The sequence below is a fragment of the Pelobates fuscus genome, chromosome 5 (assembly GCF_036172605.1).
Source record: "Pelobates fuscus isolate aPelFus1 chromosome 5, aPelFus1.pri, whole genome shotgun sequence".
Classification (NCBI taxonomy): Eukaryota; Metazoa; Chordata; class Amphibia; order Anura; family Pelobatidae; genus Pelobates; species Pelobates fuscus.
The window spans coordinates 180,421,205-180,437,231 of record NC_086321.1 but is presented as its reverse complement, the minus strand read 5'-3'; the positions used below and the strand labels follow the sequence as shown (position 1 = coordinate 180,437,231).

At 48.5% G+C, this 16,027-nt stretch overlaps 1 protein-coding gene across 1 annotated transcript in view; it reads left to right on the top strand.

The window, feature by feature from the left end:
• LOC134611179 (cytosolic phospholipase A2 gamma-like) overlaps positions 1-16,027 on the top strand; it is a 122,913-nt gene that overhangs the window by 48,806 nt on the left and 58,080 nt on the right. The gene's annotated exons all lie outside the window — the stretch shown is intronic.

Below are 16,027 nucleotides of genomic sequence, written 5' to 3'. Positions count from 1 at the left end.
TCCCAATATACCTGTCACTATACTAATACTTTGAGCACATTAAAGGTTCCTTAAAATGTATACCACATTTAACGTATACTACATACAGTCAGTGATTGAACAAAGGTAAGTTGGTAAGCCTCAACTCTTTCAACAAGGCCTACATAGAGGTGCATGCCTGATGGGGGCCCTGAAGCTGCCTGCACTGCTTGTTAGAAGCACCCTCCCTACCTGTTGCCCAAGGTGTTTGCTGACTGAAAAAGAGGCTACAGGACTCTGACATCACTGTGGTCTATCTGATAGAGCCTGATCTTTACATAGTCCCATCCACTCAGACTGAACACAGCGATCTCCTGGAGGGATAGGGGACAGGACTGGGGACAGAATGGTCAACTCATAAAAGCATGACAGGTACACACACACACACATATACACTACTAGTAAATATTGCAACCCATACTGTACTCACAAACACACACTGAAACCCCCACATACACACTTTCGTACTGCTGCCCACACTGTTACACACACATTATGTTACCCACACTTACACACACACACACACACACACACACACAGTTACACACATGACACACACACTACTACACATTCTGCTATCCACATAGTTACAAACACAAACTACTGCACACACACACACACACACTACACAAGCAAAGACATACACAGACATATATACAGCTACACGAGAGAGAGAGAGAGAGAGAGAGAGAGAGAGAGAGAGAGAGAGAGAGAGAGAGAGAGAGAGAGAGAGAGAGAGAGAGAGAGAGAGAGAGAGAGAGAGAGATATTATATTTGTGTTCAGGTCATAGAAAGCTGTAATGACAGTATATAACTTATATAACTTATACCATATGATACCAACATAGAAAATATGAAAGAGTCAGTTGTGGTGTGCCAAAACCGACGATGCGGTAGGCCTGTAATAAAAGAGGGCCCACTCTTTTATTATTATTAGTATTATTGTTAGTAAAGGGAGCGGTGGGAGGGGTAATAAGTTGTCCACAGAATGGACAACTCATAAAAGCATGACAGGTACACACACTCATATAGACACAGATACACACTATTAGTAAATATTGCTAGCCATACTGTATTCACAAACACACACTGAAACCCCCACATACACACATTCGTACTGCTGCCCACACTGTTGCCCACACTTAGCCCCCTGTCACCCCCTCACTTAGCCCCCTGTCACCCTCTCCTTCCCTCACTTAGCCCCCTGTCACTCCCTCACACAGCCTCCTGTCACCCCTCACTCAGCCCCCTGTCAACCCCTCACTTAGCTCCTGTCATCCCCTCACTCTGCCCCCTGTCACCCCCTTACTCAGTCCCCTGTAAACCTCTCCTTCCCTCACTGTTCCCCCTTTCACTCCCTCACTCAGCCTCCTGTCACCCCTCACTCAGCCGCCTGTTACCCCCTCACTCTGCTTAATGTCACCCCTCCTTCCCTCACTGTGCCCCCTGCCACCCCCTCACTCAGCCCCCTGTCTCCCTCTCACTCAGCCCCTGCCACCCCCCTCTGCCCCTGCCACCCCCTTACTCTGCCCCCTGTCACCCTCTCACTCAGCCCCCTGTCATCCCTCACTTAGTCCCCTGTCACCCTCTCCTTCCCTCACTTAGCCCCCTGTCACTCCCTCACACAGCCTCCTGTCACCCCTCGCTCAGCCCCCTGTCAACCCCTCAATTATCTCCTGTCACCCCTCACTCAGCCCCTGTCAACCCCTCACTTAGTTCCTGTCATCCCCTCACTATGCCCCCTGTCACCCCCTTACTCAGTCCCCTGTAAACCTCTCCTTCCCTCACTGTTCCCCCTTTCACTCCCTCACTCAGCCTCCTGTCACCCCTCACTCAGCCCCCTGTTACTCCCTCACTCTGCTTAATGTCACCCCTCCTTCCCTCACTGTGCCCCCTGCCACCCCCTCACTCAGCCCCCTGTCACCCTCTCACTCAGCCCCTTCCACCCCCTCCCTCTGCCCCTGCCACCTCCTTACTCTGCCCCCTGTCATTCCCCCCTTAGCCCCCTTTCACCCCCTCACTCTGCCCCCTGTCACCGCCTCCTTCCCTCACACTGCCCACTGTCACCCCCTCCTTCCCTCAATCTTCCACATGTCACCCCTCCTTCCCTCTCTCTGCCACCTACCACTCTATCCCTCCCTCACTCTGCCACCCCCTCCTTCCCTCACTCTGCCATCTTTCACCCCATCCCTCGCACTGCCACCTGGCACCCCTACTCTGCCATCTTCACCCCCTCCCTACCACACTCTGCCACCTGTCACCCTTTTACACTCTATCACCCAACCTCCACACTCTTGTCACCCAATTTCACACTGTCATCCCCTCCATGCACACACACGCTGTCACCCCCCTCGACACACTATCACCCCCCCTCCACACACCCTGTCAACACTCCTCACACAGACTGTCACCACACTCCCACATAGTCACCCTTCCATACACACTGTCACCCCTTAACCCTGCCACACTTACTTTAACCACTCCTGATCCTGTCACACACACACCCTCCCACCACACTGCACTCACCTCCCCTCACTCTGCCACACTCAAATTAACACCCCTTACTGTTACACTCACCTTTTCTTTCATCGTCACACTACCCACTCCTCTTCCTGTCACACTCCCTCCTCCAACCGTGCCATGCTCACCCCCAACCCTGCCACACTCACCCTTAACCCTGACACACTCACCCTTTAAAATGAACACCTCTAATCCTATCACACCACCATCACCCTGCCACACTCACCCTGTCAATTAACCCCCTTCATCCTGTCACGTTCACCTTCTCTTGCCCTATCACACTCACTTCAGTAATGCAATATACACGCCATCCTTGTGATGCTCCCCAACCATGCCACATTCACCCTGTCACATAACAATTTAATCTTGTCATGCTTACCCTCCCTCACCATGTAACACCCCAATCTCCACATCTCTTCACATACTAGGATACTCACTGTCAGACACACACTTTCAGGCACATACACAGGTAGACAATGCCAGATACACTCAGAAATACACTGAGCAAGATAAATACACATTGTGATTGTATGTCTGTATTAGTCAATATTTGTGTCTCTGTACATCAGTGTGTTGTGTGTGTGAGAATGAGCATGTACCATTGTGCACATGTATTTGTGTATTAGTGTTTATATGTGTGCATGTACTAGTGTGTGTGTCTATGTCTACAATGTGAGGGTGGTATGGTATGGGTAATGCAAAGGTAAAGTTGCAAGCAACATATATATTATATGCATACATATACAATACATGGGGAAACATACAGGGTCGCACTGGGGATACGAAGCAGCCCTGGAAAAAAAATCTATGCCAGCCCCATAAGTCATTGTGCTATGTAGTGTGTGTTTATATATATATATAAACAAATAGAAAGGAGTGCACTCAAGAGGACTTCTTAGAAAAAATCAATTCAGTTTATTTTGCAAACGTGCAAACATTCAAAGATGATCAAGTCGACGTTTCAGTCCTTGAAGGACTTTTATCAAGACCTTGAGTGCACTCCTTTCTATTTGTTTATATTAACGGCTGAGGCAGCACCGAGGCAAGCACAAGACCGGAAAATTGAGTGAGGGACATCTGATATTTTATATATATATATATATATACATATATATATATATATATATATATATATATATATATATATATATTAGAGATGTCCCGAACAGTTCAGCGGGCGAACATATGCGATGTTCGGTCCGTCCCCTATTCCATATTATTGAGTAAACTTTGACAACCCACCGCTCGGGCGGGGGGGGGGGGGGGGGTTCTCAAAGTATACTCAATGATATGGGGGGGACCTACTGTGGCGGGTGGGGAACCTAAAAAAAATGGTCCCCAAACCCCTAGTCACCCCCTCCCCCCCCAACAAAAATAGCCCCCTACCTACCCCCCTCACCCTAAAAATAATGAGGGGGGGACCTTTAACTAAGTACCTGTAAAAAAAAAAACTTACCATTCGATGTTTTCTTTCTTCTAAAAAAGGGCAAATAAAAAAACATAATAACCGACACAATTAAAAAAAAATAATAATAATCCATGTTCAACCGGCGAGGGCTCCACGCAGACTGAGCTCTGCAGGGCGGGGGAAGGCTTATAAAGCCTTGCCTCGCCCTGCAATTAGGCTCAGAGCACTTTGATTGGTGGGTTTAAGCCATCCAATCAGAGTGCTCTGACAGGTAAATGAAGAGACTGACAGGTAAGTCTCTACATTTACCTGTCACAGCACTCTGATTGGTTGGTTTGAAATCCACCAATCAGAGTGCTCTGTGTCATTTTACACAGCGTGGGAACGTTCTTTGGAATTTTCCCACGCTGTGTAATTTGACTCATAACTCTCTGATTGGTTACTTAATCCACCAATCAGAGTGTTATGAGTCAAATTACACAGTGTGGAAAAATTCCAAAGAACGTTCCCACGCTGTGTAAAAAGCTTCTAACCTGGAGACCGATTGTTGGGGAAGCAGGGACTCCTTCCTGCTTCCCATGCTGCAGTTGCCCCGCTCACTTAGCCCCACCCTGTTGTACACTAAGCCCCGCCCCCGTCGCGTACTAAGCTCCGCACCCGATGCAATAGTGTTTTGTTTATTTTATGATAATAAAAGCTTTGTGCCGGCCGCCTGGCTCCCCCTGCTCCCATGGGGAACTGTGCGGCCACACAGCTCACACATGGCCGGCCGGGATTACAGGAGCCTGAGCAATGATAAGGGCTGTCAGCCCAGCCCCAGGTGCAGCGGCCCACCGGGAAATTTTCTGATATCCAGGTGGGGCAGTCCGGCCCTGGAAACATATATATGATAATATACATGTAAAGGATTCTAGAATATGTGGGGGAAATGTCTTTGACATTGTTTTCTTATCTGTAGCTTTATTATTTGGTAAATGGTTTTTAAAAGCCCAACTAAAATGTTAATTTTCCCCCCATTATAATATTCCAATAATGTTACCGTTGAATAGTATCTCTATGTAGCACTATGTGATAAGCTATACAAAGTAACTCGCTCAATAGTATGAGCCGCTGTAGATATGCTTGTGTAGAAATGATAGACAGAGATAAGGGAATGTAATATGTCCGGAGCCCAAATGTAACTGCCGTAATGTCGGTACTTCAGGTGGGCAGCTAAAACACCCAGAAATGCATTGAATGTTTATTTACAACCTGAAAGTCCAACAAGAATCTTTTATAAATATGGAATGCCCTGTCGTATGATTTTCTAGTATTGTCAGACAAAGCTAATTGTGAAAGGAGACTGCCATGCGTTAAGAGATCTCCAAATCCAATGTCATGTCCTGCCATGACGGAGCCACGGTAGCCACCAGGGCTGTCGTTGGTAACGCTTTGGGGAATTCCTGAAAATTGAGAGTGAGACAAACAATTAGCTGCTACATTCTGAATGCCAAGAATATGCACACATATCAGGAAGAAATTATAGTTAGTGGCCAGCCAAGTCAATTTACTCAGAAAGCTCATGACGATCAGAGATTTAGAACGACCTTTGTTAATTATATGGCAGGTGGCTAAATTGTCCGAAAAACATCTCACCGCCTGACCTGACCAAGCTGTTCCCCATGCTACTGCAGCAACTACAATAGGATAGAGCTTGAACAGGGCAGAAGTGTAGAAAAACCTTGTACATTGTATACTTCTATAGGCCAAACCCCCCAAAGCCAATTATCACCAAAAATAGCCGCAAAGCCTGAGGTGGCCGCTGCATCTGTACAAATAGTAAGGGAGTCAGAGGTAAGTAAAGGGAATTCCATCTTATTAGAAATTCCTGCCATATGCGTAAATTCGAGGTAGCCGGCACCGGCGGGAATGAAATGCGGGAAATATCAGACTGAAAGCGGGTGTTGCGGATTGTATTAAGCCTGTCCTGTATCTTCACTGCATTCGTTTTGTTGTATTCGTATGTATCTGTAATAAATGTGTAATTTTCGTATGTGGGTTCGGTAGTTTCATGGGAATAAAACTACCGAACCATCAGACCACCCCAGTGGGAAGTGTGCGCCTCGTTAGGCGTTCACACTGTTCCCAATCGCAGCTTAATTGTTAATGCCTGGGTGGCCGCTGTTCGTTATACGAAACACGTGCGGCGGCCATCTTGCGCATAAAAATCTCAGCGGTGTTTGGTCGTCGAGTGTCTGGAACTCAAATCGGACACTCAAACAAGCGAACACCGCTGAGACCTCCAGAGTTCCGTAACTACCGAACGGAAGAACCAACCGACCTCCCGTTTGGTAGAAACAAAGTACCGAACCAGGGAACTGTAATGCAGGTAAATTTAAGCGTGGATGGCAAAGATTTCTATGTATTTTTACTGCCGAATGGAGACCGACCGCAGGGCCCAAACACATGGAACCCTTTTCGGATACCAACTCGTGTGTGGTCGGTCAAACTTCACCCTCCATCTAACTCCCGAACCCCTGGTCCAATCTGGGGGAATTTTGGATATATTCTTCACCCAGATCAGGGCTACCTGGTGGTACCCTAATATTTAGGCTATGTAAAGGTTTAGGGGTACATCCAGGTTTGGGGTAAATGTACAGTACAATTAATGGGATTATGTGTCACACTGAGGGGAGGAGAGGTGTGGGAGTTAACCATTACTGTATTGGCTACTGACTTAATTATTGCAAATCCCTCCCATGCATGGGAGAATGTCTTAAAAGGAGGTTGTGGGAATAAATTGTCAGTTCTGCTCCTGATGCTGTGTGTCGTCCAGTTATTGGGAGTGCTGTTGGGATATTGCTGTATTGTTTTACCTGCTAGAATTACTACTCTATGGATTTATAATACTTGTTCCTGAGCCTCACTGGGATCTTAAGTGGAGAATAGCTGTGAATATCAGCTCTCCGCTACATTGGTTGGCAGCGCTGGGATCCAGACTCACGGAGGAACAAGGATTAATGGAGATTTATTACTCTACATTAAAGCGATCCACACTGAAAGATCTTCTGGAAGCAAGAGGTATTCCAGCCAGCAACAAAACAAAGGCAACACTTATCGCTGAAGTGATGGCAGAATACCGAACAGAGGATGGTTCGTTCACCGAACAGAGGAATGAGACAGACAGAACAGAGCAAGAGGAGTTCCAAAGACAAGTCCAATTCAGACTGTAATTTTATGGGGAAAACCCACCAGCGGAAATCATCTCCAAAACCATAACGGAGGTGCAAGAGTTTGTAATGCGGCAAAGGAGACCGCAAACGCCAGAAAGAAGTCCAGCAGTAGCTATGGTACAAGAGGGTAAGCCTAAGATCCCATACCAGGCGTTTAAAATGTATGTAGAAGAGGAGGAAGATATAGATGCCTTCCTCCAAGACTTTGAGAGACTGTGTACGCTGCATAACATCCATAGGGAAGATTGGGTCCCCATCTTAGCAGGACGGCTATCAGGGAGGGCGGCTGAAGCCTACCGTACCATACCAGACACAGAAATCAGGGATTACAGCCGTGTGAAAGAAGTTATCCTAGCCCGGTATGCTAGGACACCAGAGGCATACCGGAGGCGCTTCAGGGAACTGAAAAAAGCGGAAAAGGACTCGCACGCAGAATGGGCTTGCAGGTTACAAAGGGCAGCTCTCGGATGGGTACAGGCAAACCAGGCACGGTCCATGGAGGACTTATTACAAATGCTGCTGTTGGAACAGTTTTATGAGGGGATCCCCACAGAGCTGCAGGAGTGGGTGAGAGACCGTAACCCCACGTCTCTCACAGAAGCAGCTAAAAAGGCAGATGATTTTATAGATGCCCGCCGACAGAACAAGGTAGTGAGTGTTAAACCTGCTATGCGACCGCTAGGGGGAAACTCTTTCTCCACTAACTCTCACCCGCCACCGAGACAACTCCCTCCACCAGCACCTACCACAGCGCAGCCGAGATATCACCCAACTGCTTCTGTGAATTGCCACCGGTGCCAGAAGTGGGGACACTACCAGTGAGAATGCCCACAGTCTAGAGACCGCACCACCTGGATCCGACCAGGGCCACCACCACCACCACCGAGAGCCGCAGCGCATCATTACCAGGACGAGACACCAATTACATATGGCTCTGCAGTTCCAGTTATGTCTGTGGAACAGTGAGAAGTGTTGCATGAAGCCAACCCACTGCAGGCACAGGCGGATAATCGACAGCACCATAGGCAAACCGTGTACCTAGAAGGGAAGCCTATGCAGGGGCTCAGAGACTCGGGAGCCACCATCACCTTGGTCAAAAGTCACTTGGTTTCTGACAGGGCCAAGACCAATAAGACTGTGGCTGTCAGGGTTGCTGGGGGAGCTGTGTATCGGCTAAATACAGCCAGGGTTCATTTGCATTGGGGTGCGGGGTCAGGACATGTGGAAGTGGGGCTGATGCCGCAATTGCCCGCTGAGGTGATATTGGGAAATGACTTGGGCAAACTTACGTCTGCATTTGAGCTACAAACCACTGAGGAAGCACACCCAGTGGTCACCAGGCAACAGGCCCGCACCCAGGACTACAACACACTGCCAGAGGTCCAGGTAAGAGATCCTTCCCCTTCCCTAGACTGTGTCCCTTGGGCCCCTCCTGATGAATTTGCGGCAGAGGTGATCACTGGCCCTACCCTACAGGTATATTGAGATAAAGTTACCTCTGACCACCCTGGGGCGTAGGGGGAAAGATTTGTATGGGATAGGCAGTTATTGTATAGGGAATCTGATAAGCAGGTAGCTGGGTCAGACCCACTGATGTCCACTGCTATTCTATGGAAAGGTTCTTCAATTATGGGTAGCGGATGTAACTTGGCTTTACGCCGATCCCCCCTCTTCCCTACCCTCTGGCACCTATCGCAGGTGCTGCAATATTTGCGCACCTCCTAGCTAATTCCAGGCCAAAAGAAACTTTGGGTAAGGCAGCTTGTAGTACCTCAGAGGTACCGAACCGAATTGCTCCGGATAGCTCACGATATTCCGCTATCCGGGCATTTGGGGGTCAGTCGTACTAGGTATCGGCTGACCCAAAGTTTCTTTTGGCCTGGAATTAGCCAGGAGGTGCGCAAATATTGCAGCACCTGCGATACGTGCCTGAGGGTAGGGAAGAGGCGGGATCGGCGTAAAGCCAAGTTACATCCGCTACCCATAATTGAAGAACCTTTCCATAGAATAGCAGTGGACATCATAGGCCCCCTCCGGAAACCTAGCCCATCTGGCAAAAAGTACATTTTGACAGTAGTGGATTACGCCACCCGCTACCCAGAGGCGGTAGCCTTGACCAACATTCACGCAGAGACCGTGGCTGAGGCTCTGATGCAGATTTTCTCCCAGATGGGTTTACCCAGGGAGATCATCTCGGATCAGGGTACTCAGTTCACGGCAGAGGTCACCCAACATCTCTGGAAGTTTTGTCAAGTCAGGCCCATAATTAGTGGCCCCTACCATCCCCAGACCAATGGGCTCTGCGAACGGTTCAATGGCACCTTAAAACAAATGCTCAGAACCTTCGCTGAGACGCACCAAGACTGGGAACGATTTCTGCCTCACCTCCTATTTGCTTACCGGGAGGTGCCGCAGGAATCCACAGGATTTTCCCCATTTGAACTGTTGTTTGGGAGGAGGGTAACATTGGGAGGGAGACCGTAGCGCAGACAGCACCCCTATTGTACCATATGTGTTGGCCCTCCGAGACCGCCTGGAAGCGCTAACTAAGATGGTAAAGGAGAACCTACAGGCAGCTCAGACGCGCCAGCGCACATGGTACGATCGGGGTGCCAGGGACCATAGCTTCCAGGTTGGGCAGAAAGTTTTAATTTTAAAACCTGTCCGACATGATAAGCTACAGGCCGCCTGGCAAGGCCCTTATAGAGTGGTGGAACAGAGATGTGACACCACTTATATAATTGGCCCCTGCGCAGGGACTGGAGGGTGACGCATGATCCATGTGAACATGATGAAGCCCTACCAGGAACGCTCAGAGAAGGTGACAGCTATTTGTGCACCCACTTCTGACGAATGTGACAGCCTGCCCCTCCCCGATCTGCTGGGAGACGGACAGCTGTCTGGAGATTTAGGAGAGGTTGTACTGGGGGATCGGTTGAGTCCACAGGAGCGTATCGAGGTACAACAACTACTGCGAGAGAAGCAGGAGACCTTTTCTAATGTACCTGGATACACCCCTCTGGCTACCCACCGAGTAGAAACCCAAGGACAACTCCCCATGCGCCAGACCCCATACCGCATCCCTGAAGCGGTACGGGAGAATATGCGCAAGGAGATTGAGGAGATGCTCCAGCTGGGAGTGATTGAACCCTTGGATAGTCCCTGGGCTTCTCTCGTAGTCCTCGTACCACAGCATCAGGAGCAGAACTGACGATTTATTCCCACAACCTCCTTTTAAGACATTCTCCCATGCAAGGGAGGGATTTGCAATAATTAAGTCAGTAGCCAATACAGTAATGGTTAACTCCCACACCTCTCCTCCCCTCAGTGTGACACATAATCCCATTAATTGTACTGTACATTTACCCCAAACCTAGATGTACCCCTAAACCTTTACATAGCCTAAATATTAGGGTACCACCAGGTAGCCATGATCTGGGTGAAGAATATATCAAAAATTCCTCCAGATCGGACCAGGGGTTCGGGAGTTAGATGGAGGGTGAAGTTTGACCGACCGCACACGAGGTGGTATCCGAAAAGGGTTCCATGTGTTTGGGCCCTGCGGTCGGTCTCCGTTCGGCAGTAAAAATACATAGAAATCTTTGCCATCCACGCTTAAATTTACCTGCATTACGTTTTTGCGTGGACTACAGGAGATTAAACGAAAAAACTGTATCCGATGCATACCCGATGCCTAGGATAGATGAGCTGCTAGACCGGATGGCCAGAGGCCAATACCTTACCACTATTGATCTGTGTAAGGGGTATTGGCAGATTCCATTGGCTACGGACGCCATCCCTAAGTCCGCCTTTGTCACCCCATTCGGCTTGTACCAATTCAAAGTCATGCCGTTTGGGATGAAAAACGCTCCGGCTACCTTCCAGCGGATGGTGGACCGACTCCTAGATGGGTTCCAGGACTACACCTGCGCATATCTCGACTATATTGCCATATTTAGCAATACCTGGCAGGAGCACTTGGCCCGTATAGGAGCGGTTCTAGACAGAATCAGGGAAGCCGGTTTGACATTGAAACCGGCTAAATGTAGCATTGGGATGGCCGAGGTACAGTACCTGGGCCATCGAGTGGGCTGTGGCAAGCAGAAGCCAGAACCAGCCAAAATAGAGGCTGTAGCCCAGTGGCCGACCCCTAAGACGAAGACCCAGGTGTTAGCATTTCTAGGGACAGCAGGGTACTATAGGAAGTTTGTACCCAATTATAGTGCCCTGGCCAAACCCCTCACTGACCTGACCCGTAAAAACCTTCCCCGCCAGGTAACCTGGACCCCTGGGTGTGAGCAGGCATTCCAACACCTGAAAAATGCACTTGTTAATGCCCCTGTCTTGGCAGCTCCCAATCCAACTAAACGTTTTCTTGTACACACAGACATGTTTGGATTGCAGCACCAAATATTGCAGCACCTGCGATACGTACTGAGCCAAGTCGGGGCCGATGGCGGAGAACATCCCGTGGCTTACATCAGTCGCAAGTTATTACCCAGGGAAGTAAGCTACGCCACCATTGAGAAGGAATGCCTGGCTGTGGTGTGGGCCTTGAAGAAGTTGCAGCCGTATTTGTATGGACAGGCTTTTTCCCTGCTCATGGATCACAACCCGTTGGTCTGGCTGAACCGGGTGGCTGGGGACAATGCCAGGCTGCTGCGCTGGAGTTTGGCGCTGCAGCCTTTTGACTTCAACATTCAGTACCGCCCGGGTAAGCAAAATGGAAACGCTGACGGGTTGTCGAGACAAACTGATTTGGAGAAATGATCCGTGAGCACCCCGGACATCCCCAAGCCGATCCGTGTTGGATCAGACTGTGTATGCCGGCTTGTGGGCAAGGGGGAGCAGTGTAGTGGATTGTATTAAGCCTGTCCTGTATCTTCACATAAGACTGCATTCGTTTTGTTGTATTCGTATGTATCTGTAATAAATGTGTAATTTTCGTATGTGGGTTCGGTAGTTTCATGGGAATAAAACTACCGAACCATCAGACCACCCCAGTGGGAAGTGTGCGCCTCGTTAGGCGTTCACACTTCTCCCAAACCGCAGCTTAATTGTTAATGCCTGGGTGGCCGCTGTTCGTTATACGAACCACGCGCGGCGGGCATCTTACGCATAAAAATCTCAGCGGTGTTTGGTCGTCGAGTGTCTGGAACTCAAATCGGACACTCAAACAACCGAACACCGCTGAGACCTCCAGAGTTCCGTAACTACCGAATGGAAGAACCAACCGACCTCCCGTTCGGTAGAAACAAAGTACCGAACCAGGGAACTGTAATGCAGGTAAATTTAAGCGTGGATGGCAAAGATTGCTATGTATTTTTACTGCCAAACGGAGACCGACCGCAGGGCCCAAACACATGGAACCCTTTTCGGATACCACCTCGTGTGCGGTCGGTCAAACTTCACCCTCCATCTAACTCCCGAACCCCTGGTCCGATCTGGGTGAATTTTGGATATATTCTTCACCCAGATCAGGGCTACCTGGCGGTACCCTAATATTTAGGCTATGTAAAGGTTTAGGGGTACATCCTGGTTTGGGGTAAATGTACAGTACAATTAATGGGATTATGTGTCACACTGAGGGGAGGAGAGGTGTGGGAGTTAACATTTACTGTATTGGCTACTGACTTAATTATTGCAAATCCCTCCCTTGCATGGGAGAATGTCTTAAAAGGAGTTTGTGGGAATAAATTGTCAGTTCTGCTCCTGATGCTGTGTGTCGTCCAGTTATTGGGAGTGCTGTTGGGATATTGCTGTATTGTTTTACCTGCTGGAATTACTACTCTATGGATTTATAATACTTGTTCCTGAGCCTCACTGGGATCTTAAGTGGAGAATAGCTGTGGAATATCAGCTCTCCGCTACAGCAGGGAAACAGATTGAGTAGTCTAGATATGAAAGCCCTGCCCTGTGGGATCATTTTCATGGCAAAGGTGAGGGAGCCTAGTAGAGAATGTAATTCTGTACAATTACAAGATCCAGCAGAGAGATATAGATCGATGCAGGATAGGATGCGCTCAATCTTATCCCTAGGCAAACTGGCAAGCATATTGACTGAATCTAGCATGATACCCAGGAAATTAATCAATGTGTTGGTTCCTTCTGTCTTTTTAGGGGAGACAGGGACCCCCATGTATTGGAATAGCTGGATCGTGGTTCTCAAGCTACTAGGTGGGAATAAGTTACTCTCAATAGTCATAGTGAATAACTGTGGGGCATCTACAGACATTTAATAATGTGTAAATGCCGCAAAGAAGGATGTATTGGGAGGAGCTTGAAGACGTTAATGATGTCCGTCTTACTGAGCCATGCCCCATTCCCTGCTGTCATGATTGTGTCAGTGGCGTTATCAATAGTAGCATACTGCAGGGAAAATTCCTCTGAAGGAATGAGAGAGTTTAGACTGGGGGTCGTGGAAGAGTGGGGAGCAGCGAGGTCGACAATCAACCTTTGCTTGGCTGAACTTTTACCAGTAGGGTTAGTTCTCCATACTGAGAAAGGTGGGGAACTGAATGGCCCAAGTAGGTAACCTTGATCCAATACAATCTGTAACAGATTGTGGACCGCTATTGGATTGGCGAGGGCGGACAGTAGGTTCTTACATTCCACAATGCCAAATGGCATGTAAATTATCCCTGTATGGAACCCTTTTGTGAATCCCGTCACCAAAATCTGCACGAAGTGGGGTGAGGGATGGTTCCGTAATAAGTCGGTGAAACAAGTCACATTAATTGAGGCCATGTAGGGTTTGGGAAACAATTTATTTGTACACATCGTCTTGGCATGTACCCTGAAACAAAGAGAACACACATGCACTAGCCGGCACGCTCTAAATCGACAGGAACCTGCATTGAAGTTATTGCAAATCTGGGATTTACCAAAAAAACAATATTATGGCCAAGCTTGTACTTAATCACTTTCTGGGGTTTAGCTGAGGAAGTAGGGAAATGAAAGGCAGCACCCAGCTCAGGGGTATTAAGACATAGGTTTGTGGTATGTACTAGTGTTGTCGCGAACCCGAAATTTTCGGTTCGCGAACGGCGAACGCGAACTTCCTCAAACCGCGCGAACCGCCATTGACTTCAATGGGCAGGCGAATTTTAAAACCAACAGGGACTCTTTCTGGCCACAAAAGTGATGGAAAAGTTGTTTCAAGGGGACTAACACCTAGACTGTGGCATGCCGGAGGGGGATCCATGGCAAAACTCCCATGGAAAATTGCACAGTTGATGCAGAGTCTGACACCTGACATTGACACCTGTCCTCAAAGCCCCTGATACACACTGACACAGAGCAGAATAGAGACTGTTCCCCGTCCTCAGAGACCATGATACACACTGACACAGAGCAGAATAGAAACTGTTACCCCTACATAGGGTCACTTGGCAGATATGGCGGGGTCGTGGGAGGGGGAGGATGACTTTCACCTCTTCCCCTGTTAGATTCCCGTTGTGCTGTACATCACCCTTATACGCTGTGTAAAGCATACTATTTAATTTGATCAGCATGGCCACTTGAGTTTTCACGCTGCTTGTAGTTTATATATGGTTCACAAAAATCAAACAAACGATAAAGTAAACATGTAAGGATTCAGAATATTCTTTCAAACCCTTACACATTGTGTGTACGTACTTTTTGTCTTAAGTTTGTGGCTTTAAAGAGGTTCACGTTGTTTCTATGATGTGCATAACATGTTCTTGTAAATGTTTGTTCCATTTTTCCTGGAATTGTAATTTTTGAATCCGAATAAAGATAGTCAAATCCCTGATACACACTGACACAGAGCGGAATAGAGACTGTTCCCCCTACATAGGGTCACTTGGCAGATATGGATTGACACCTGTCCTCGAAACCCCTGATACACACTGACACAGAGCAGAATAGAGACTGTTCCCCCTACATAGGGTCACATGGCAGATATGGATTGACACCTGTCCTCAAAACCCCTGATACACACTGACACAGAGGAGAATAGGGACTGTTCCCCCTACATAGGGTCACTTGGCAGATATGGATTGACACCTGTCCTCAAAACCCCTGATACACACTGACACAGAGCAGAATAGAGACTGTTCCCCCTACATAGGGTCACTTGGCAGATATGGATTGACACCTGTCCTCAGAGACCATGATACACACTGACACACAGCAGAATAGGGGTGTGGAATAGCACCTGGGGAGCCTCTGATACACACTGACACAGAGCAGAATAGAGACTGTTCCCTGTCCACAGAGACCATGATACACACTGACACAGAGCAGAATAGAGACTGTTCCCCGTCCACAGAGACCATGATACACACTGACACAGAGCAGAATAGAGACTGTTCCCCCTACATAGGGTCACTTGGCAGGTATGGATTGACACCTGTCCTCAAAGCCCCTGATACACACTGACACAGAGCAGAATAGAGACTGTTCCCTGTCCACAGAGACCATGATACACACTGACACAGAGCAGAATAGAGACTGTTCTCCGTTCACAGAGACCACGATACACACTGACACAGAGCAGAATATAGACTGTTCCCCCTACATAGGGTCACTTGGCAGGTATGGATTGACACCTGTCCTCAAAGCCCCTGATACACACTGACACAGAGAAGAATAGAGACTGTTCCCTGTCCACAGAGACCATGATACACACTGACACAGAGCAGAATAGGGACTGTTCCCCCTACATAGGGTCACTTGGCAGGTATGGATTGACACCTGTCCTCAAAGCCCATGATACACACTGGGGGGAGCTACTGTCCTCCCCAACCTCTGCGCAGTGGGTGGGGGCCATAAATCACAATGGGGGGGCCTACTTTCCTCCCCCCCGGCCCCCATCCCTGCGCGGTGGGTGGGGGGCATAAATCAC